This window comes from Ischnura elegans, chromosome 7, assembly GCF_921293095.1.
Source record: "Ischnura elegans chromosome 7, ioIscEleg1.1, whole genome shotgun sequence".
Classification (NCBI taxonomy): Eukaryota; Metazoa; Arthropoda; class Insecta; order Odonata; family Coenagrionidae; genus Ischnura; species Ischnura elegans.
This window is the reverse complement of record NC_060252.1, coordinates 7,640,204-7,664,554: the sequence shown is the minus strand read 5'-3', so window position 1 is coordinate 7,664,554 and position 24,351 is coordinate 7,640,204. Positions and strand designations below refer to the sequence as shown.

Here is a 24,351-nt window from a genome sequence, read left to right as displayed (position 1 = left end):
TCCTTTGGCACTTGATCTCACAAACGCAGTCTTGGTCAGTCACTTGTCTTATCAATTGGTCTACAGTTAACAGGCAATTTTATCATACCGGCTGTTAGTTGACAGTTTAAAGATGGGAAAATATAGCGACTAAAAAGAAATGGCCAGAAACAGGAAATAATGGAGACAGCGTTGGCGCAAAGGACCTGCCAACAGGCAAAACTCCAGATGATGATGAAATCCATCTTAAAAAATTGCTTTTTATTGTTGCAATTATATCTGGCTCACTACATATAAATCTATCTCAGTTATCTTTTTATTTCTGATTCTTAAAACTACCCTTCCTATACCCTTTAGCAAGGATAGACGAAGCGTATTTTAGAACATTGACGGGTAGGCTCTATCCTTCCTGGAGTGCAGGGTAAAGGTAGAGGAAGGGTTAGGCCATTCTAAAGGAAGGGTAGGACTAATATGAAAACTAAACATCCATAAACTAATATGAAAATAAAAATCGCAACATAATTATCGCAACTAAATTAAACGAATGGGGATGAGTTGTAACAGTGATTTCTAAAATTAGAAGACAGAAAAAAATTACCCTTCGTGTGGACTTGAATCCGGGACCCACACCCCGTGAGACCTTAACACTCACGGCTGCCAAGGTAGCCTTGCCTATATATTTATTTATTTGTTTCAGAAAATAACATCGGCATTCAAATCCCGAACATCACTCTCGCCATGTCTCCTTGACAGCCACATAGAAACATAGGTCCTTTTCACACAATTATAGCAACTACTTTCCCTTAGAGGACTTTTAAATATTTGTTGTGCATCCCGTCTTGATTTGCTATCAAAGGCTTTTTATGTTATTTTACAGAGAAGAGGTTCCAAGGAAGGATGGACGAAGGATAGTCCTACACAAGCCTTACCGTTAATTGAGTGTAGAGGAAGGGCAGTCGGATGGCAGGGGAAGGAGTCCCAAGGAAGGGTATACTCTTCCCTTACACTCAATAGATGTTGGATGAAGGATAGACGAATGGTAAGCGAAATAGTTCCCAGGAAGGGTAGAAGAAGTATAGGCCTACCCTTCCCTTAATGCAGGGTAGATGGATGGAAACCAAAGGAGTTCCCAGGAAGGGTAAGAGAAGGTTTGTCCTTCCCTTCCCTTACCCTCCACGGAGTGTAGAGCGTGGGTTGAACAAGGGTAACTACCCACCATGATGGCTACTACCCTTCATTTACCTTTCTTTTACCCACAATGAGGAAGTTTATTTTTATCAGGGTGAAAACCCAATATGGAAAGTTTAAATTCATTTCTCAAATTTAATTAATTAATATTCTTTAATAAACTTTACAAAAATTCTTAAATAAAATTAAATTAACTCTCTCGTTATTGTTATTCCAGATAGTTGATTGAAATTATCTTTTTGGAACTTGCTCATGGTAAAGGAAAGTAATGATAAATTTGTTTTGTTTATTTAAATGCCTTCACCAATCGGCCTTGGCATTGGCATGTTGCAACTCTCCTGTTAGTTTGGTAGCCATGGTGGGGGGGACCTCCCCTTAAGCCTTTAAAAGAGATGCTTAAAAACAAGAAAGATGGCCTTAATAAATAAAACAATAATATACATATATTCTGTTTTTGAGTCCCTGAAAAACGAATTCCCACACCTATCCGTTCGGCAAAATATCTCTCTTAATTTGTCGTTTCTGTCGCACCCGGAAATGTAGTGGCGTTCTAATATCATGTTCTCCGTGTCACTGTTAAAGATATCCATTCTCAATTGCTCAAGCAATATAAGCTTGGCTCGTAGTCTTCGGTCTCTAGCGGCTCCTAACGTAATGCGCTAAACATTTATGTTAAGCTTCCTGCACACCCGTGGCAGTTTTTGACTAATCTCACAGCTTTCCTATGTGTTTTATTAAGTTCAACAATTAAATCTTTCTACACCGCATCCCATATCCTCGTTGCATATTTAAGATATGGTCGGACGAGTGCGAAATACACAATACGCTGGACGAATGCTAACTTCTTCAGGGCTCTGAACAAATATTTTTTGTGTGTTCCCAGCAATAGGTTCGAAGCCATCGTAACTCCTAGATACTTCACTTCATCTGATGCCTTTATGTTTACCCCAAAAAGTACCCGAAATGAAATATTCCGTTTTGGTTTTACAGATGGCTCTATTCCAATTTTTAAGGCTGCAAAAATTACTCTGTGATCACATATACCGTCTATGTCACCAATTTGTTTTATCAACTTAGGATGGCTTACTGAATAATGGTGGAATTTTATTTCCTCTTGCGAGCTTGTCAACTACTTGTGCAAGTGAGTGATTTGCTAGTACGCTCACTAAGATGTCGGTGATTTTTATATTCCTTGATTTAGGTTTTAGAGTGTAAGAATCAAAACTTATAGATGGGAGATTGAAAAAATTAAATGCAGATATTTGATTTTCTAATTGGAAAATAATATTATTTCTTTGATTAATTGTGCACCATAAACTTTCTATTTCAATATAAGTGAATACATGGGGGCCGCTGTGTGATTAAACTGCTAGAAAAACTCCACCACCTATCCCATCGTGTCGATTGCAATTGTAGATCTTTAAATACTTGAGGGAAAACCTCGCTGTCACTTATATCCTTCATAAGTCAACTCTCTGTTCCTATGACCACGTCTACGTCCTGAAATTTACACCCGATTTTAGCACTCTTGTTTATAACGCTATGAAAATTAATTGCGACAAAGTTAATGTCATATTTTTTATATTACCTTTCGGTCGGTTCTTTTCCTCGCTGTGTATAAGATGAGTGTATCACTATGAAAGTGCTAATTAATTTAGATATAATAGCTTTCCCTGGCGTAAGCGTTTTGTATTTTTGTCATTTCCCTGCATTACTGCTCCTAAATTTCATGTGATGCGAGGATTTACGTATGTGTGGATTTCCTCGGACTTTACATTTAGAAAACTTTACTTCTTAAAAAAATTCAGTATTGAATTTTTCTTAGTCACCACCATTATTATGTTGATAAAATAAATTGCATTCTCCTGCATTTATTATGTTTACAAAAATGAAAAAAATTAATGCTTCGGACTTGATCCCTCGCAAGATTCTCATGAAGTTACAGCGCACAGTATAGACCTACTAGGCTACGGAGCCAAGTATTGGTAAGAGGTAAACGGTTAGTCCAAATATGAATCCAAAGATAGGAAATGATATCTGCGGAGAGCAAAAAGAGAATTTTCTCCATTAAAAATTTTGTAACGACAGCAGTGTTTGAATAAGTTAATATGCGTTAAAGTGGATTTAAAAAATTGTTACTGCCATACCATGTAACTGAAAAAAAAATATTGCAGGGAGGTTCGAAACACCGACTTCGGATTACTACAGTAGTAAGTCTTCTCTTTAACTAGTCCACTAGTCCATCTCACTCGTTGACTCCGAAGGGGATTCATTACGAGCTTTGCCAGGAAAGGGAATGAACCAGTCTTCTAGTGTCACTAAATCAAACTGAATTTAACACTCAGTGGCATTATTTGCTGTGATATTGCGGCGGATATTTCATGTGTATGTTTTGTTCGCTATCGCTGATCGAAAAGCTTCAGCTTTAATTGTAAGACAATATACTTCGACGGATCGGCCAACTTACGAGAGGAAGTAAAGTGACGTTCTGGACGTAGATTTATTATCTAGCATGAGCTGCACAATTTATGTGGTATTAAACACTGCGCATATCCCATATACATTTCCCTTTAATCATGTTGTTATACAAATATTGTGGGAAGTGGGAATGTTGTTCAAATTTCCCTCCCACTGGTGCAATAGAAAATACCGAAACTCGATTTCAAAACTGCGGCGAAAGTGGCGCCGCTCCATTTGCTGCAATACTTTTGCATCCCACTGTACCTGCGTGCATTCTTTATAAGGTGCATGGGAAATATTATATTGCCATGGATTTCGAATAAATAATAATCTATAAAAAAGGTATTTTACCTCATCATCTTCTCTAGTCAACAATCCTAAGATTGATTTGACGCAGTTCTCCATTTATCTCCAGTAATTCTTCCACCAGTTAATCTTTTCACACCTTTACGTATTTATTCACTTTCACATCCTTCTTTACCTGTTCCTGTGTATTTCGTTCGAGGTGTTACTTTCCCGTTCTTGCCTCCTACTTGTCCCTCGACGATTGTCTTCATCAGGCCATAATGTCTCAATACGTGGCTGATTAGGTTTCTCCGTCTTCTCATTAAGGAGCATACTCCAAAAATATGTTGTTATACACGGTTTCCTTACTTCTAAGTTAAAATTTCTCGCTGTAGTAGTAGATATTTCTTTCAGTGGAATGCTCTCTTTTCTTAGGCTATTCTGCTGATAATTTCTTTCTTGAATTTTCCATCGCCGGTAATTCTGATTCACAAATAACAGATTTCATCCACCTTTTCCAGTTTTTGTTTCCCTATTTTAATATTAGTTTTGACTTCTTCTCTTCTGCTGCACATGGGCGTACCCAGCGAGGGGCAGGTGGGGAGCAGCGGCCCCCCCCCAATAAGCAAAAATCGCAAAAGTCTTTAAGTAAAATCAGTACTGAATTGAAACGGAAGTATTCAACAAATTTTCTTTAAACCCACGAAAAATGATATGTATTAGTTTAAGATATGTAACTAAATTAAAACTATTTTTTCGAGGAAATAATCTCATAAATCCCATAGCTTGCCCCCCTCTGCCCCAGACAATGGCTTGCCCCCCCTTTAGTAATGATCCTGTGTAAGCCCTTGCTGCTGCATACCAATATCTGGCTTTCTTTGCGTTAATTTGCAGATGATATTTACTCATTACCTTACAAATAATGACCAGAATCTCATATTTTGCCTCATCATCATTGGTCAACAATCCTAGGATTGGTTTGACGCAGCTCTCCCCTCCATCCTATCAGCTAATCTTTTCACACCTACGTATTTCTTCTCTTTCACATCTCTATTTACTTGTTCCATATATTTTGTTCGAGGTCTTCCTTTTCCATTCTTGCCTTCCACTTGCCCTTGCCACTTGCCCTTGCCACTTGCCCTTGCCACGATTGTCTTCATCAGGCCACCATATCTCAAGATGTGGCCTATAAGGTTGTTCCGTCTTCTTATTAAGGTTTTCATGAGGCTTCTCTTCTCTCCTACTCACCTTAGGACTTCCTCGTTACTAATTCGGTCGATCCATTTGATTTTCATCATTCTTCTGTAGCACCACATTTCGAAGGCCTCTATCCTTGCTTTCTCCGCAGCGGTCATTGTCCATGCCTCACTTCCGTATAGGAGCATACTCCAAATGTAGGTTCTTATAAATTGTTTCTTTACTTCCATATTTAAGTTTCCCTTTGTAAGCAGGTCTCTCTTTTGGTGGAATGCTCTCTTCGCCAGGGCTATTCTGCTGATAATTTCTTTCTTACTTCTTCCGTCATTAGTTATCTTACTTCCCAAATAACAGAATTCATCCACCTCCATCAGTTTTTGCTTCCCTATTTTGATGTTAGTCTTGACTTCTTCTCTGATGCTGCATACTAAGATATTGGTTTTCTTCGTGCTTATTTTCAGTTGATATCTACCCATTACCCTACCCATATTAACAAGAATATTTTTCAAATCCTTCTCTGTTTCTGCTATAACGGCTATGTCATCGGCAAATCTTAGCATGCTAATTTTTTCTCCGTGGATATTCACTCCCAATGCATTTTCTTTGATTTCATTAATGGCTTTCTCAATGTAAACGTTGAAAATTACGGGTGACCATGTACAGCCTTGTCGCACTCCTTTCCTAATTCTTGCTTCTTCACAGCTGGGCCCTGATTTTATCACCGCTACTTGGTTTTTGTATAAACTGTGGATGATTCTTCTGTCATTATAAAGAACCCCAATTTCCTTTAGGATTCCAAGCATTGTGCTCCAATCCACGTTGTCATATGCTTTCTCTAAGTCCACAAGTCTCTAGCGTAGTCCGAAGCTTCATGCGTCTACCCGCCGCGAGCTACCCCATCGCCAGGGAAATTGGCTATTCAAAAATATTTTGCCTACTCTACCAAAATATCGGATAATTTAAGGTGTGAAAAGTGGATCGAACAAAAAATTATCCCTACGAATTGAACGGCACCACAATCGTTACGGCTATCGTTGACATTTCAGTTTCTGCTCTTGTGACACATTATTCCATGTTCTCGTTGCGACGACGTAACCGAAGTAAAATAAAGACAAGTTAATGGACAAAATAGCAATGAATCATTCGTACTGAGCACTTTTCGTGAGATTTTAGTGGTCGTAGGTCATTCTTACATCGTTGTTGGAATACATTAGCGCAGGACCTGATAAATCAGCGTGAAGGCGGTTGATCGTTTTTTGAAATCACGGGAAAGTTCGTGTGAAACTGTAGGGATGCGCAGCGTCGCAGTCATTTTTTTAGTGCGCTTTGCAGCCGTATTTTGTTAATTCTAACTGTGAATTGTTGAAGAAGACACCTGGGAGTGAAAAATATCGTGAGCATAATATGGAAATTCGTTGTTGGAATACATTGGCGCATACATTCCGGAAAAGGCATCGATGTGACTATAACAACAGGCCAAAACTTTGTGTGCTGCAGTTTGCTGAATAATAGATGGCGTTTAGACCTTACCATTTTTTTTCCAATGACCACTTAGAAACTGTGAAACTAAGTTTTTCGTCAATCCAAATCGATATTTGTAGCTATTTTTTTTTTAATTCATTAAAAGACGTGGATATTTGGCGGTATGCTCAATTAACCTAGTTAATCGGATGAACAAATCTCGTATAAGATGAAGCAATTTACATATTTGCCACCAAAATACCCACTTTAGCTCACTTACTATGATTATTCTAAGGTGGGTTTTCTATAATTTTATACATTTAGAATACATCCTTTTCACAGAACTTGTGGCGTTCTCAGAGTGGTTTTTACATGTTTAATTTTATTTTAAGTACCTGCTTTTCCTTCCGCGGTGGACGTTAGTGATCATGATTATAGCATTGTGCATTAAGGAGTTAGATTTTCGATCTCCATTGGCGTGACCTTGGAATAATATAGAGCAACAATGGAAATCAAAAATTGTCCACCAGCGTATGTGGTGCCACTCCATTTCCTGGGGAATGTTTTTGGATACACTGTGCGTGCGGTGAAGCAGACGCATTTTTTTTTGATATATTAATGGGGTTTATTTTTTTAAGCCTGATGACATTCTCCAACATTATATCTGTAACATATTACTATATATTATTATTAGATATACGTGAAAATCGCATTTTCATTTTTATTTTATCGCACTTTCAATAACAGTTTATCGCATTTTGTAGCGTTTTTTTATATTTTCATAATGAGGTAGATGACGATAAAATGTAGTGAAACACATGTATATGACAAAATAAAGAATATTTTAAATAATTATGTTGTAGAACAATAATAAATTAAGTAATAAGACGCATAGTGGCGGAGGTGTAGCTTGCCCGCGGCCACGTAGAGTCCCAGCCAACTACCAGCTGGCCAGTCGCTCACATCCTTTAAGCGGTGAGTGTCGGCGGAGCATATAAACTGCGCTCGGCACAAAGTGTACGAATTTTTCCGTCGAAAAGGTTGGTGTTGATTGCGTAAAAATATCGTAGCAGTCCAGTCATCGCATCTATGTCGCATTTATTTGCGCACATCGCATCTATATCGCATTTGCGATTTTCACGCATCCCTTATTATTATACATATTATGTCTGCGACACATTACTCCGCATTTTAAAGGTTATCCTGGCTTGATCTCAAATCAAGGTGAAAATGCAACATGTATTTTTTTTCATGTTCAATCTCCTCAACTGTGGAAGCCCTATGAATTTAATTGAAAAATTTCTCCAAATTTGTAAAATCACGAATGTTGTAAAAAGACAAGACACGTGTTATTTTTGCATGCCCTCCAGTTCAGGGACACTGCTGTCCAAAAATCATTTACCGTTGTTGCCTTAAAACTGCCGATGATTTGCCGAAACATGTAAAAGACAGCGCTTCTCTGGAAATATTAAAGAGTATCGCACACTTACTCTTCAGTGGCCCATGAATGTTGAATGAGTTCATTTTTACTGACTGAGTTTGTTGATTGATTTTTTATTGATACGTTCAATTTTCATCTAGTATTAGAAGAATAAATTCAGTCCTTTTTTCATATTTCTCCAGGATTCCTTTGTTACACTTATGTCTGTTGTCAACGCACAGCTTGATAAATTTTTACAATCCGGTAAAAAATTGATACGATGTTCCAAAGGAGTTCAGGATTCTAGAACAATAAATGAATGTATTATTATTATTAACATTGCGTTTCCTCGCAATCGCGATGTACGCTGATATCGCCCCTTGGCATATGCATGCAAGCACCTCTTATGAAATATTCGCATGACTCGCAAAGACACGCGCGTCTTTTACGCGACGCAAGGGATGCGCTGAGGATGTGGCTCGTTTTCGCAGGCGACCCTTTGGCGCTGCTAATTCCTTCCCATCAGTCACCGCGGCACGTGGACTCAAGGTCGGTAAAAGCCAGGTCGTGACACGCTCCCATCTTGGTTCCCGCCTGTCTGTTGTTTACATGGTGTTAGCATAGGGCATGTGAATTAATTTCAAAAAATTGTGTGTTGCATTGCTCCGCATTGCTCCAATTCCACGAAAAACGGAGTAAGAATATTTCGTTTTCCTTCTGATCCTAAAAGAATGGCTCTGTGGTCGATAGATTGCAGAAGAAACAAATGGAAATGTACAATAACATCGCGCTTTTTGCTTCAGTTATTTACATCCATGATTGTCTTGTCATTGTTGTTAATTGTCTGAGTCTAATTGCTCAATTTGGAATGCATTTCCTTCGTGCAGCATTTGCTGCCTCAAAATCAGTGATTGAGTTTGGAATCCATCCTATTCTAATTAATGCTCTGATGTGTATTCATTTATTGCAGTTATTTGTAAAATCTTAAATGTACCTAAAGGCTCACCTGAATGCACACTGACATTACTGTGTCACATTATTTGCCATGATTCTTGGAATATTTGCATGCGGATTATTCTAGTATTACATTTATTATTGGGATTGGCAATATTTACAATTTCTAACTAATCAACATAGGCCTCAACTTAAGACAATTAATAAGCATTCAATGAGAGTATATTATTATCATATGGAGAAATCATATCATTTTGAGTTTAAAAAATGTACAGGGACCTTGTATTACGAACTAAGAAATCATATTACAGTAGAGTTATCAGTCTGGCGAAAAACCCGACCAAAATATCATGGTAAGTAATAAAAACCGATCCCATGCAAATGGCAGTGTTTGCCAATCAGTACCTCGCCAATGTGCCCCTATGCATGCAGAATTCAATAATATGTTGGGACAGCTTTAATACTGACCCCTGTCAACATATAAGGTCCTCAATGGCCCTCTTTCCGGTAACAGAAAATGAGGTATTGAAGCACATACATAGCCTAACGTTGCCTTCTACGTATATATATTCATATACCTACCAAGGTCTGTAATGCCCTGCCTTCATGCTTAAAAAATGCTCCTACGAGGGCAAATTTCAACTACAATCTGAAACTCTTCCTTGTTAACAAAAGCTATTTTAGCACAAATAAGCTTCAAATGTGTATGTATTTTTTGTATTGACTTGTACTATATTTAACAATGTAAAGTCATGGGACCAAAAAGAATAATAGGGTGGTTTCCTATTATTTTTTTATTGCCTTAATCGAAAGATTATTACTCCTGGAGTACGTATTTCACGCTTTTAGATTTTTAAATGACAATATCTATTTTTCGCGATTAAATGAAAAGTGAAAATTTTCAAGCGCGCGAAAACGCGACGCTCAAGTATGAATGCCGGGAAATATCTCCGTACGTCGTATTTCTGGTTCCCCCTCCCGCCCGGTGAGGTGACCTTGAGGCGAGGCTTAGCGCTGATACGTCGCAGGCTGCCAGCGGGTAGCTGAGTGCCTTGCTGAATGGTAGAGCTTGGCTTAAAAAAGGTTTATTAGTACCTTATCAAACGAAGAAAACTTTCCGACCTTAGCCAGTTTTAGTAGGTGATGATTAAGACATGTTTCCCTGAGCTCTGTGCCTCATGCATGCATTGGTAACCTCAGACGATGTATAACTCCTATCTTCTCGTATAGAAAAAGGTCCCTGTGACGTCACGTGGAGTGGCATCGCATGGGCGCCAATCTGGCCTTTTTCAAATGAGGATAAAATTTGACCCTTGCCATTCGTCTAAACCGGTATTTCAAAAACCAAATAATTTGTGTATTATGAATACACTAATGGTGGGTAACGAATCGCAATCAATGCCTTTCGTTTTCTTTGATGAAGGAAACTACCCTATTATTATTATATCTATGCTGAAACCCTAATATATTAGTAATCAATCCGGAAAAAGAAAGTAATTAGTGAATCCTAGAACCTATGCGGTAGAGCAAAGTGTATAATTGCCTATGGCCATGGAAAATTCCATGCACCTTACTTTCAAAATAAAGTAGAAAAATCTAGATACATTAGAAACTATTAACACAGAGCACTATGATGGGAATGTTTTGTCGCGTGAGTTGGACATTTTTTCAGGGTTGAAACAAGGCCCTGAGACTAAACAACCGCCCAGATTAGGAAGTATACTATAATTCCCTATGGCCGTGTAAAATGTCATGAACCTGAGTTCCTAAATATGGAAATGAGACATGGTTCCTTATACCTATGCACCCGGTGCGCTGTAGGGCGAAATTTTTTTTTCGCGTGGGTTGGGGATTTTTTCAGAGTCGAACCGAGATCCTCAGGGTCAAAAACCGCCCGTATTATGAAGTATACTATAATTCCATACGACCATGTAAAAATTTCATGCACCTGACTTCCTAATTAAGGAAGTGAGACATGGTTCCTTGTACCTATACACACGGAGCGCTGTAGAACGAATTTTTTTTTCGCTTGATTTGGGCATTTTTAAAAAATCAAATCAAGGTCCTCAGACTAAATATCTGCCCGTATTATCAAGTATACTATAATTTACTATCACTTTGGAATTTTTCATGAATCTAACTTCATAAATAAGGGAATAAAACATGGTTCCTTGTACCTATTCACCCGGAGCGCTGAAGTAAGAAAATGTTTGTCGCGTGGGTTGGAAATTTTTTCAGAGTCGAACCGAGGTCTTTAGGGTAAAATGCCACCCGCATTATCAAGTAGACTATAATTCCCTATCTTTTTGGAAGATTTCATGAATTTAACTTGATAAGTAAGGGAATAAAACATGGTTCCTTGTACCTATGCACTCGGAACGCTGAATTAAGAAAAATTTTGTCGCGTGGGTTGGGAATTTTTCCAGAGTCGTACCGAGGTCTTCAGGGTCAAAATCCGCCCGTATTATCAAGTATACTATAATTTCCTTTGATCATGGAAAATATCATGCACCTGACTTCCTAATTAAGGAAGTGAGACATGGTTCTTTGTACCTATACACACGGAGCGCTGTAGAGCGTATTTTATTTCGCTTGGCTTGTAAATTTTTTCAGAGTCAAATCGAGGTCGTCAGACTAAAAAACCGGCCGTATTATTAAGTAAACTATAATTTTCTATAATCTTGGATGATTTCATGAATCTAACTTCATAAATAAAGGAATAAAACATTGTTCCTTGTACCTATGCACCCGGAGCGCTGAAGTAAGACATTTTTGTCGCGTGGGTTGACAATTTTTCCAGAGTCGAACCGAGGTCTTCAGTGTCAAAAACTGCCCGTGTTCGCAAGTATATTATAATTTTCTATAACCATAGAAACTTTCATGTACCAGACTTCCTAAATAAGGAAGTAAGACATGGTGCCTTACAACCCATGCATCCAGAGCGCTGCAGTGCGAAATTTATTTTTCCCGTGAGTTGACAATTTTTCCAGAGTCGAACCGTGGACCATAGACTCAAAATACAGACGTATCATAAATTTTCATTTTATTAACTATCTATAACAAAACTTTCACTTCCCTGCATTGATTACGTTGTGAGAAAACCGTGTTTCCTTTTACCTATGTCTCCCGTTTAAATGCACGTAAAATTTGAATTCCCGCCGCGCTAGAGACTCAAGATGGCGGATTACATTGGTCAAGTGCGTGACACGACCTGGCTTTTACCGACCTTGCGTGGACTCTCCCACCCGAGGCGACATCCTCGGCCGTTATCGGAATTACGGCCTCCCATCATCTTCCTTGAGCACCGCAATTGTCGCTCCGGAGAACGTATTATCTCTCTTCATCTTATGTTAGCAATGACTACCAAATCTCAAAGAGGGGGCTCAGGGCCTTGGTGAAAAGCGTCGCTGCTGGACATCTAAAATTTCCCATATCGTCACTTAAAAATTGGCCATGGTAATCTCAATGTTATAATTATAAAAAAATTTAAGGAAATGGTTTAACTGGTTATTATTATTACCTATAGTGTTCTACCGATTAAGGTCGGTTTCCATGGAGTTCTAAAGAAGTGATCTGGGAGCCTCCATTTCCTCCCAGCGCTAACTTCTTCAATTCAATATAAGGCCTACTCCGTTTTATTCTATCTAAAAATCCTATTCTTTTCCTTCCCCTCCCTCGTTTCCCTAACATTCTACCCTCTAACACCATTTTCAACATCCCCTCCCCGCTAAGCACTAACTCCATCCATACCTTCTGTCTCCTCCGTATCTCATCTAAAAGCTGCCTCTCCTCGCCAACCATATCCAGCACTTCGTCGTTCCTTTTCCTCTCCGTCCATTTCACCCTCTCCATTTTTCTCCATGCCCACATCTCGAATGCCTCCAATTTTCTCTCGTCGTCTTTCCTCAATGTCAACGTTTCCGCACCGTAGAGCGCTACAGTCCAAGTCAAACACTTCACTAACCTTTTCTTTAAACTCTTACATAACGATCCTCTCTGAAGCTCCTTCAGTTAACTGGTTAAAAGGCAAAAATAAAAATGCAAAACGAAATCTGACATACATAATATAAGTAAAATTCATAATAACTTTTACCAATGAAAATCGTCATCTAACCGAGTAGCTTAGTAATTGTTTATCAACCCTGTAAACTCTTTACATAAAAGGTTGGTTTGGGAAAAATCTCTTATCTGCTTAAGTACAGGTATATTTCATTCGTATTTTTTGTTCTCTAAAATTTTGTGAGACATAACTGAAACCTTTTACATTTTTCATATCAGTTATTTTTTCTCAAATTTTCATACCGCCTTGATGATGGAAAAATGAAGTTCCCAAACGTTTGACTTACATGTTTCTAAATTAACTTAAACAAATAACAGACCAATGCTCTATGAAATGTTATATGCATAAATATAATATTGAGAATATGAAAGGAGGACATCTAATTCTTAAACCTATCCGTATATTCCAAGAGAAGGTTGAAATTGTGCGTCAAGCATGAGCCATGATTCATTTAAGTATTAAAGTAAAAATTTACTGGGAATAATGCTTTTCCCCCGTTTTACTACATGCATTAATGTAATTTCGAATCCAAAAATGAAAATGTGTAATACTTTATCGCCATGTGAATTTATGCGAATGTAACCAGTTCGCATTAATTTATTGACGTTGAAAGAGCTTCGCAGTTTAAAATGCTTTCAGATATATTGAGATTTTTTACTGATGTTTGCACGAATTTCACGGCAGAACTCAAAATATGCGTTGATTCACACTTTATTAAGAGTAATTTTATATTACATAAATGTGGTGTGGGAATGAGTGTTGTGGCGCTGGTACTACCTACTTATCAAGAGCTGCGCTTTCCGCTAGAGGCACGTATTACTCTTACTTACAAGGCCCTCTTTCGTGACTTTTTGAATACTTTATTTTCTTGAATTTTTTTTAGGTTATGTAAGGGAGATCCATTCAGACTTTGCTTTTCAATGTAATGTGAAATCTTCTCTCCGGAGAAGACAACATTCCAGTAGACGCGATTTTTCTTGATTTCAAAAAGGCATTTGATAAAGTAACCCACGAAAAGTTAATAATAAAACTGAAATCTTATGGTATAGATGAAGATGTCATTTCCTGGATAAGAGAACCTTTAAACGACCGCGTCGAAAGAGTAGTATTAGACGGTGCAGTCTCCAAAGAGGTTTGAGTCACTTCTGGCGTCCCTCAGGGTAGTGTCATAGGCCCACTCCTATTCCTTCTTTATATAAACGACATTCGCGAAGTAGAACGCAGTAAGTTACGATTATTTGCAGACGACGCTGTAGTTTACAGAGAAATCCGTTCCAGCAAAGATATAGATGAACTAACGAATGACCTTGCTGCTATCCAAGCGTGCCTGCGATGCATGGTACTTAGAATTAAATTTGAAGAAAAATGCGTCGTAATGAATTTCTGGAGGAAGAATAACTACCTAAAACGTAGCTATATAATTCGGGGTACCCAATTAGAGACTGTTGAATCCGTGAAATATCTAGCAGTTAGACTCAATAATGATCTATCGTGCGATAAACATATTCGAGAAATAACCGGTCAAGCTAATCGTAAAATGGGTTTTGTTAAAAGAATATTAGGAAAGTGTGACGACAAATTGAGAGAAATTAGCTACTTTTCCTTCGTTAGACCACATTTGGAATACGCTGCCAGTGTTTGGGACCCTCATGAAGAAGGCTTAATAACAGAGTTAGAACGCGTGCAAAGAAGAGCTGCCAGCTATGTGAAAGGTCGATACGATAGTCTTGTTAGTGTAACTGACCTCTTAGATAAACTCGGATGGGAATCTCTGTCAGACCGTAGATTGAAAAGTAGACTAAACCTTTTAGATAAATTCAAGAGCAGTGTCTTTTCTAACGAAGTTAACCATATTTTACGGACGTCAACATACTATGGAAGATCAGATCATATAAATCAGATCATATCATGGCGGTCCTCTTGCATGCTGCATGTTGGTGATTTTTCACCCCCTGCCAAACACCCTAGAGGTGGCTCGCAGGGTATTATGTAAATGTAGATGTAGATGTAAATAAAATAAGAGAGATAGATTGTAGAACAGACAGGTTCAGAATGTCTTTTTTTCCACGATCAATAAGAGATTATAACGGCAGCGATAGAACTCATAAATAGATTGCATGACTTGTAGTGTAGCCTGCCAACGTATGTAAAACTTAATGCATGTTTCTTGATTTTATTATTATTTCTAACAGCATATGGTAGTATAATTTGTTAGTATACGTGACGCTTTTTGGACGGTGTGGTGTGCATGTGGTAGTCCAATTGCATGCTGCATGCTGGTGATTGATCACCCCCCGCCAAACACCCTAGAGGTGGCTCGCAGGGTATTATGTAGATAGATATTTCCACGAAGAAATTTTTTTTCTGTGTTCCAGGTAAAACGTTGACGTGGGCAATTGGATCGGAAGTGACGTACCCTCTTCTACAACAAGGCGCCACCTACATCCCGAAGCTTCAACTACCTTCCGTTAATTAAAACCGCCGAAAAGGTGAGAGAATGAAGTTCAATTGTTGCTAGAAACGTTTTCGCAGCAGCAGTTAACAATTACCGCTTCTCAGTTTCTGCTCGGACTCGCGAGGTTCACCTTTGTTTACACTATTGGGGTCGATCCCTTCCTTCAATCATCTTTTCTTTTTGAACGAGTGGATGAAATGGAAAGAGGTAATGACTCAGAAATTTGGGCGACCAACCTCGCGTTTTATGCTTAAAATTTTCCAGAGAATGGGCGAATGAAGTGAAATATTTTTTTGTCGTGACTAATCTTTCCCTTTCATGTACTGAATTCTATTACTGCCACGCGATTATGGGTCTGAGCGAACGAGCCAATTCTTGGAAGCACATCCCTAGAGTCGGAAGTCTCAACTAACGCCACGTATGCTTTGTGGACGGAGTTAACGTTATATGCCGTGGGATAAAGCCTAGGATCTGTGAATTACATTGAAGTCAAGCTTATCAAGGGGAACACTTATGGAGACCTGAAGAAGCTACAACCGTAGTGCGGGAAAGCCTCCCTGTAAAAGGTGAAAGTTGGAATTACATTGCAATCGTCAGAGCAAAGACTCTTCAGTTTATCACTACAAATATGTTCGCTGATTCGTCTCATTTTTCATTGCAACATTGAACCATCACAGTTATTCTATTATTTGAAATTATTCAATCGTCTTTGAGTTCCTCCGCCTTGCATACCGGCGGTAGCAGATTGTAATAATTGAATTATGCAATGATAAGGAAATTCCATAATGAACATACAAGTAAGAAAAACAAGATTAAATAAATAAAAATTCAGTGTTCCCTCAGTATGGCAGTTAGCCTCGTCCGCGGCGGGGTTAAATCCTCGCCTGCCAAACAAGAGGTCGAGGGTTCGAGTCCCGCTTGTGTAGATTTCCCTTGGGTATGGGTGTTCGTGTAAGTGTATTTTGGAAATTTGTTGACTACCCCGTTATATAAGGCCAATATGAGCTTTATTCGGTGGTTCTGGAATAAAATTTTAAAAATATATATAAAACAAAAGCTTAAGGATCGGCAGGGGAGCAGTGTTTAGCAATAGTACCAATTCAGTTAATGTATTTTTACACTACAATTGGTATTTATATCAAAATTTTGTTCCGAATTATCGCCTAAAGAAGAAAATTGCGACCTGCACTAATTTAGGATTCCGAAAACACAATCAAGATAGATTGACAATGAGTGCACCTTTGTGCCGTTCCTAAACTCATCATAAAATTGCAATGGCATCAGTATTTAATGTTTGCTCAAATTTACATTACGGCTTTACACTACACTCCCCAGTGCAATTAAAATTGCGTCAAGGTGGATTTGGTGTCCTAGCATTTTGTCTAAAGAATTACAGGGAGGATACGGTGCCTTTAAAATCACCAGGTAATGCTGAAGCTTAAAAAGCATTGTGAATGGAAAATTATTTTAGACACTTATTAGTCTACCACATGTAACTCCTTAAATGATAAAAACGGTAAATTTTCTGGAAAGAATCTGCAAATGATATGTTCTATTACGTTTCTGTCACCAAGAATTTGGCATCATCCTGGAGGGTGTGCAACCTACATGCATTTAATGCATCTTCAAAATTCTACATTCAGCCAAATCTCATAAAAAATTAGTGCTTAAAAATAATGAAATATAGAATTTCATAATTAATGAAATAGTTTTTAAGTTTCTGTGACATTTTTTTCATATCATGAAGGAAAAACTTCAATTATTTACTAAACATCTTATGACCTAACTTCACCGAGTGGTGTAGCCAGGTATTTCGTTCGGCGGAAGGGGGTCCAAATCATGGGGGAAATTTTTGAAAAACAAGGTACAAAGTTGAGGGTTTTAAACTAATTTCAACAATTTTCATGATCAAAAAACCTTCATTTGTCAAAGAAATCTTTTATAAATTCGTGATTTTTCAATATTTTGTTTTCTTTTATGAAGCAAAGTTATTGTGTTTTTACATTTCAGGGGGGGGGGGGGTCCGGACCCCCCAGACCTCCCCCTTGGCTACGCCACTGGCTTTACCCCCAATGAGGAAGGTATAAACGATATCATATTGGCAGGAATAGAAGGATCAACAACTTTGCTATTTCCACATAGTAATTTATTGAGACCGACCATGGTTTCGTTACAGAGTAACATTATCAAGGTGATCCATTCCAAAAACAAGGTACAAAGCCTTGGGCCAAAAGTTCCACCTTGATTATGTTACTCTGTAACGAAACCATGGTCGGTCTCAATAAATTACCATGTGGAAATAGCAAAGTTGTTGATCCTTCTATTTCTGCGATTATGGATTTCCACCAGGTTACGCCCGCTACGATTAATGATATGATATTGAGTTGAAATTTTGAAAATATAATTTTAAGGCATTTGGCAGTGTTTGTTACGCTTGGCAGCATTTGTGTGAAGTTTATGCGTCATTATGGCAACGCCAACGTGCATGTGGCTTAGCCCATACTGGGGAGAAATACTTGCTAATTGCGCCAAATGCACCCAAAAGATGGCTCGCAGGCAAGTTAAGCCATGTTTACCCTCGCACTGCTTTCATGAATAATACAAGAAAAAAATAATTGATTGATATGATAGTATTGTTTGTGCATGCGCTTAACTTGATATTCAACATACAAATCTTTATTGTTGATGGAGCCATATTTTTGGATATGATTTTGTTTAAGCGTACCTTATTAGGTAAGTCTATTTAGTAATTAACTGTAAGGTAAGTAATCACAGCTACTCGTGCGACAGAATTCATAGCTATATCGATCCAATGGACTGAATATTTTCTAACTGCATCCACGTCAGTCTGTAGAAAAACGATTATAAAATTTTTCCGCCGTTTCCTTTATGACAAAGCCAATTCGAATTTGATATTAATCGATTGTAAGTTTCAATTTTTCTCAAGAAAATGCTGTTAAATTCGTTCTCTTATTCATTTTGATCTTTAAAGAGAAGTTTAGCCTCTTTACTTCACAATATCCAAAACGTGAGTTAGATAACTTCTTCAAACTAATACAGCGATATAATAATGGAAGATATTCCTTACAAAGGATAAAAGGATTCCGCTGGAGATAGTGCGCATCGGATGTCCAAAGCCTATGAACTATTCGATCCTCTCAGAGTGGTCTTCTTCCCATCCTCCTGCCTATTTTCCCCATGTGAACGTCTCTTCCCCTGACTGTCTAGTGCGTCTAATTGCCCTTCGTTTTCGTGCCCTTCCGTCGGTAGCGGATAAGGAAAAACTCAAGGGGGGGGGCAAAAGATATCTTTAGTAGCTACCTTTGCTTTTGTCGTAATTACAAATAATTAAGTCACATGCAAAGTTTAACAAATTTTTATTTAAACTGATAATACACGTATAAAATACAATGCCATCTTATGATATAAAAAAGTTATTATTGTGGTTCTGCAATGCTAGGCAATGCGGGCGGCCCCGCAAAGGGGGCGGGGGCGCCCCCCATATGTATCCGCCACTGCCTTCCGTGTAATCACGCGACGACAGACCACGCTCCACATATTTCCCAGAAATAAAAATGCTTAGAACCATTCGGATCTGCGCTGAAATTTCTGCGAATATGCCACTTCCTGTTATCCGCCCTGATTTAAAAAAATGAATGATGGTCATTGTGGCCCGCTCTCAAATCTTCGTTTCTCGTCCATTTCACCTTCAACGTCCACCCACAACACCAGGTATCCAAGGCGTATATTCTTTTCCGAACACTTTTCAGCAACAGAAGAGAAGAGTGGGGATCCGGTTGGTGTGGTGGCAAGTGTGTTGGCTTCCCACCCCGTGGGCTCGGGTTCAAATCCCGGCGGTGGCAGAGAATTTTTGGAGACTGCCCAGTCCCTGCTTGAATATTGTGTGTGGAGAACAATTCAAGCGCAACACTCCGTCCGTCGGATGGGACGTTAAGCCGTGGTCCCCTTGGCGCCTTTCGTTGAGAGCACGCTAATGCCGACGCCAGGTTTCTCTCCACCCTTCCTTCCATACCCTTCCCTCATGGCGCAAATGACCTAAGCTGTCGGTCGCCTCCTCAAAATACCATACCATACAGGAGAAGAGTCATCTTGAATGCGGATGGGGTGGTTTCCGAAGGGAAAGTCCCAGAGAGTCTTGAACATTTTCTTCCCGTCCTCGATTTCGAATCGATTCGGCAAAAGTATCTCTCTCTCTCTCTGTATACCAGGAATGAGGAACCTTTGTAAGGACCGGGAAAGAAGCCCGACTTCAGGTTAAGCGGCCCACACACATGGGAACATGGTTCGCCGAACTTGGTTCGTACGAACCAAGTTCCCGTGTGTGTGGAGTGTAAACGAACCAAGTTCGTCATTTTTTGTCACGAACTTGGTCTTCCATCGGCAAACCATGTTCCCATGTGTATGGGCCGCTTTAGTAGTCCTGACAGGTGGGCTACACCCGTTTCTTCGAGCGTCGCGTTACTAATTATATGAGGTGGGATCAAGGGATCATTTTTCGTGGAGTTAAAGAAAATTTGTTGAATGCTTTCGTTTCAATTCAGTACTGATTTTACTTAAAGACTATTGCGATTTTTGCTTCTAAGGTGAAGGGGTGGGGGGGGGTAACGGTAAGGGGTAACGGGGGGGCGCTGTCCTTCGCTGGGCACGCCCATGGGCGAGGTGTCCAAGGGTAAGGGTCTGTCCCGTCGGCAATTTGTGCTATTTCGCACGTCTGTGGTCTACTGAAAGGTGAGCTCTATCCTCACTAACCAAACCAACATTTGAGTCGAGTCTCTGATAAATGCGATGGTGTCAGCCGTAATCGCCACTGAAATACATCCTTTTATTTGCATCGTAATTTAATGCCTTTGTAATGAATCAGATAACTTAGGTTAATGAATGGAAAAAGTGCAATAATACTAAGTATAAGGGACACATATTATTGATAATATATCAAATGCTTCATTTCCTATTGCTATTCTTGAATTTTCATGCTGCTGACCTAATTTCACGGCATGAATTTGCTAGCTACACAAACGTTTGCATTCTGTTCCGTTCTGTTTTCTGCAAATTATTTATAGTTGACTAACATAATATCAGTTTTTCCCCATGACATTTATATATTATAGATTTAACCAACAGTTTTCATGCGCTTGGACCAGAATCTCGGTAAAAGCCAGCGAAATAATTGATTTTCAAGTAGAAGTTCACGAAAATACAAGAGGAAAGCACTATTTATATAATCGTCAGTCGATGGAGGTCTCGTTGGAGAGTAAATTTATCAAGCAATATTAAAAAAACGGCATTGGCTTCGTTTGTCACTCGAACCTCATTAAGATGACGCATCACTCACGTCCGATCTGTGTCTTTTCTTTACATATTACCATAGAGTAAGTATATACTTATAATATACTTAGAATATACTTACTCTATGATATTACTCTCTGAAAAATTACGTAATCATGTTGATATTTTCATGGTCCTTCAGGGTGTTGGACCTCATGTGTCTAATTATAGTATGAAACAGAAAAAAAGCTATTTGCTCTATCTGTTGGAGAAAGCGCATGGCTTCTCATCGGAGGGAGGGTGTGGAGTTTAAATTTCGGTTGAAGCCTTTTCACCCTCAGGAACAAAAACCCTTCAAGTGCTACGTGAAATAGGGAAACGAACTGGCCCTCCTGGTTTGACATGGGAGGCTTTTAAACATGAGTGAATTATCTTTAAAACACATTTTTAAACTTACTATGTAGATTTGGTTGATAAAATAACATTAAAGAACAATCAATGTGGCAATACGAACCCCGGGTTGCTTGATGTAAAAAAGTTGTGCTATAAGTAAAAGTGAACTACCCAAGAACCTTTTCGCTTGGTTCTTGGCTAAATTGGATTGGAATTGGTCTCGGGTGAAGGTCAGCTCTCACTCATCCATAGCAACAGTCTGGTTGAATCACTCACTTATAAAAATGCTTAAATAGGCTTATAAAAATACGAAAATAGGTATTACAAAAATAATTTTGCACGCACACATGCATATTTTTGTAATCCTGAGATTGGTATCCATAACGGTATTCAACTCTCCCTATGTCTCCCATGCAAGATCTTTTATGGCATGAAAACTATATTATTTTCCGTTGCCTCTTTAGTACTGATGGTTAGTTTTGGAAGACACAATATTCTGCGTGAAAGACGCGAGGCAGAGGTGTAGTAGACGAGGGAATTACGTGGAGGGGTCCCCACTTCGTCTCGTGGATGCATGATTTCCATTTTGTCACTTTGGGCCCATTTCAATCCGTTTTCAAAAACGGCCGCAGTGTGGCGATGATTGCTGAGCGATCCGTTTATTCTCAATGTAAACAAGGTAACATTTCAAATCTCGTGGAATTACGTTTGAAAGTCACGAATTTTATGGATCACATGACCACGAATATGTATAAATATCAATTAAAAGCCCTCATTATTGTTTATTTCCCGCTGAAATTCTGATCCCTCTACCCATCAGTGGCGACTTTAGTAAACCCATCAAAAAGCGCAGTGTGTGACAACAAGGGGCGGTGTGGCCATGTCTGCTGGTCGGCGATCGCCGAGGACCCCAAGCTTAGAGGGGGGCGGGGGGGCGCAAACCTCGCGCCTATCTTGAAGCGCATATGAAAGGTGCAATATGAAAGTGACTCAGATTATTTGAACCAAAGTTTTTTTTCAATTTTTGAATTCTACGTTTATTGGTTGCTTTATTTATAACATACTCAGAGTAAAGGTGCGTTTGCACTGTGTAACATGTTAAATTGAAACTTGAAGCTTTTACATGGTGGAAGGGCTCCATATATGGAGCCGGAGAATAATATTCGTGTATTACACCATTTATTTTTATGTTTTTTTATTTTTTTTAGGTATTTGAAAATGGTGTAATAGCCGAAACTGGTAATAAAATAGAAACTGTGAATTTTGTGGAAGTAACAAAGTGTATTTCATTATTAATGTGTAACATTTTATATTAGGGTGGTCCTTATTTTTAAAGTCGAATTTCTTTTGGGACGCCCCCCCCCCCAGGTTTGTTCCATTTGGAGAGAAAATACATCGTGTAAATTACTTTTGCAATCGGATACCGGGAAAACGTGCCGCATCGCACTTAAAGCTTTGAAATTTTGGTATTGTTATATAAAACAAGTTACGTACAACTTAAGGTTATTTTGGATTTTTTTTAGTATTCAGTGCAGTTTCAATGAAAAAATTCACTGAACAGTTCATAGAACCATTATGTATTGTTAAACTTTTTAAGCAGTGAAATCTCACATTAATGGTATTTTTCCAAACGAAATTGATATTTTTTATTCACTTTTATTGTTTTTTTTTTAAGGGCCAGAAGAGCGTAAAAATGCATATCCCAGCATGCACTTTTCTTAAAATTTTCAGGAGAGGACCCGGATCCCATAAGGAGGAGGGCCCCATAATGAGCCCTTGCCGAGGGGCCCCAATCACCTCCGACAGCCCCTCGTGACAAACGCATTTAGTAGCATATATACTCTTTATATGTATATAAGAGTATATATACTCTTTTCTTAATAGCCGAATCTAAAATAACACAGGTCAACAAAATAATATTGTTTGAAATTTTTTTTTATTATAATAGCTGATCTTCATAGATTTTTATGTGCCAAATCCAAACCTGGCGTTAGTTTTTTTGAATCACCCATAGATTCCAAGCAATATGTGTTTTAATATTTAGTCTAATACCCCTATACGCTATATAGGGAAATCAATGAAACACTGTGTTACATCATAAAATTGTTTGCATTTACTGTTCAATTACTTACAATAGTAATGTAGTGTGATAATACAAGGTTCACTTGTCAACTGGAATTGGTCTACATTTTCTTTCCCTTTTTTCCTTGAAGCTTCTTGTGTAGCTTTTTCTGCGATGAACCGCTTGCTGAAGTTCTCGGTGAAACACCAACAGTATTCCGCCATTATCTTCGTTCATTAGACCTACTTTTTCAGTTTTATTGTAACTATAAAATAGCTGTTAAATTCTAAATATATTGCTTCATTTCATAAATTTAACTGTAAAATGTGAATAAATGGTGTGTGATACAACTTTTTAAGCATCACATTTGGATTCAGCAATTTAAAAAACATAAGAATAAGGTTCGGTAAAAAAGTTTTTTCGTCGTTGGCCTGTGTAATCTAAGCCGAGAAGGATGAGGTCATCTGCATCGGCATGCTACATCTAGAGGACGACCGGAGAATCCTCGTCTGTAAGTAACATTTGTGGTGGTTCCACTCGCTTGCTCTCGTCCGAGGCGGAGCGAGAAAAGGGAAGACGGCTTGTTTGGCGCATCAGCTGACTGCGATTGCGATGACGAGACGAGAAAAATGTACAAGGGACACTGAATTTAAAGCGTCGCTGCGGAGGTATTCGATGCGTTTGCGAATGTGACTCCATTGCAAGTGCCTACACAGTGAGTATGGTGCTTGAGCGATAGGAAAGCGACAGAGTGCAGAGTCTAATGCGCAGATCAGCAGCATGCTGGCGCGCGAATAATATAATCAGCTGTTCGCAAAGAGACGCATGTGTGTCAAAGAATTCGCTCCTCGTGGCTACGATCGAATGCTATTCATGGTATCATATCATCATCTACGTATTTGCTCTTAACAGGTTCTATAATCAACTCACACGGCTCAAACTTCTGATGGCGGCAATTTTCCTCCCTGAGTCCTCTTCCCAGTCTCGTTCTCTATCCGTCCAATGCGTATACTTGTCCCTTGGTCATTCTCTGGGGACTTTTCCATCAATTTCCCCTTCTATTTTATTTCCCACCTAATTGCAGTCTGTTTAAGTGCCCAATCCAATTAGTTGTCGTCTTCTTTGGCCTACAGTGATCCAAAGTGCCCTTT

At 38.8% G+C, this 24,351-nt stretch overlaps 1 long non-coding RNA gene across 1 annotated transcript; it reads left to right on the top strand.

Moving 5' to 3' along the window:
• Nucleotides 1-507: 507 nt before the first annotated feature.
• LOC124162854 lies at nt 508-22,954 on the top strand. Its single transcript, XR_006865693.1, has 3 exons — nt 508-1,018; nt 15,380-15,493; nt 22,870-22,954. It is a non-coding gene; the product is annotated as an uncharacterized LOC124162854 (long non-coding RNA).
• Nucleotides 22,955-24,351: the final 1,397 nt, after the last annotated feature.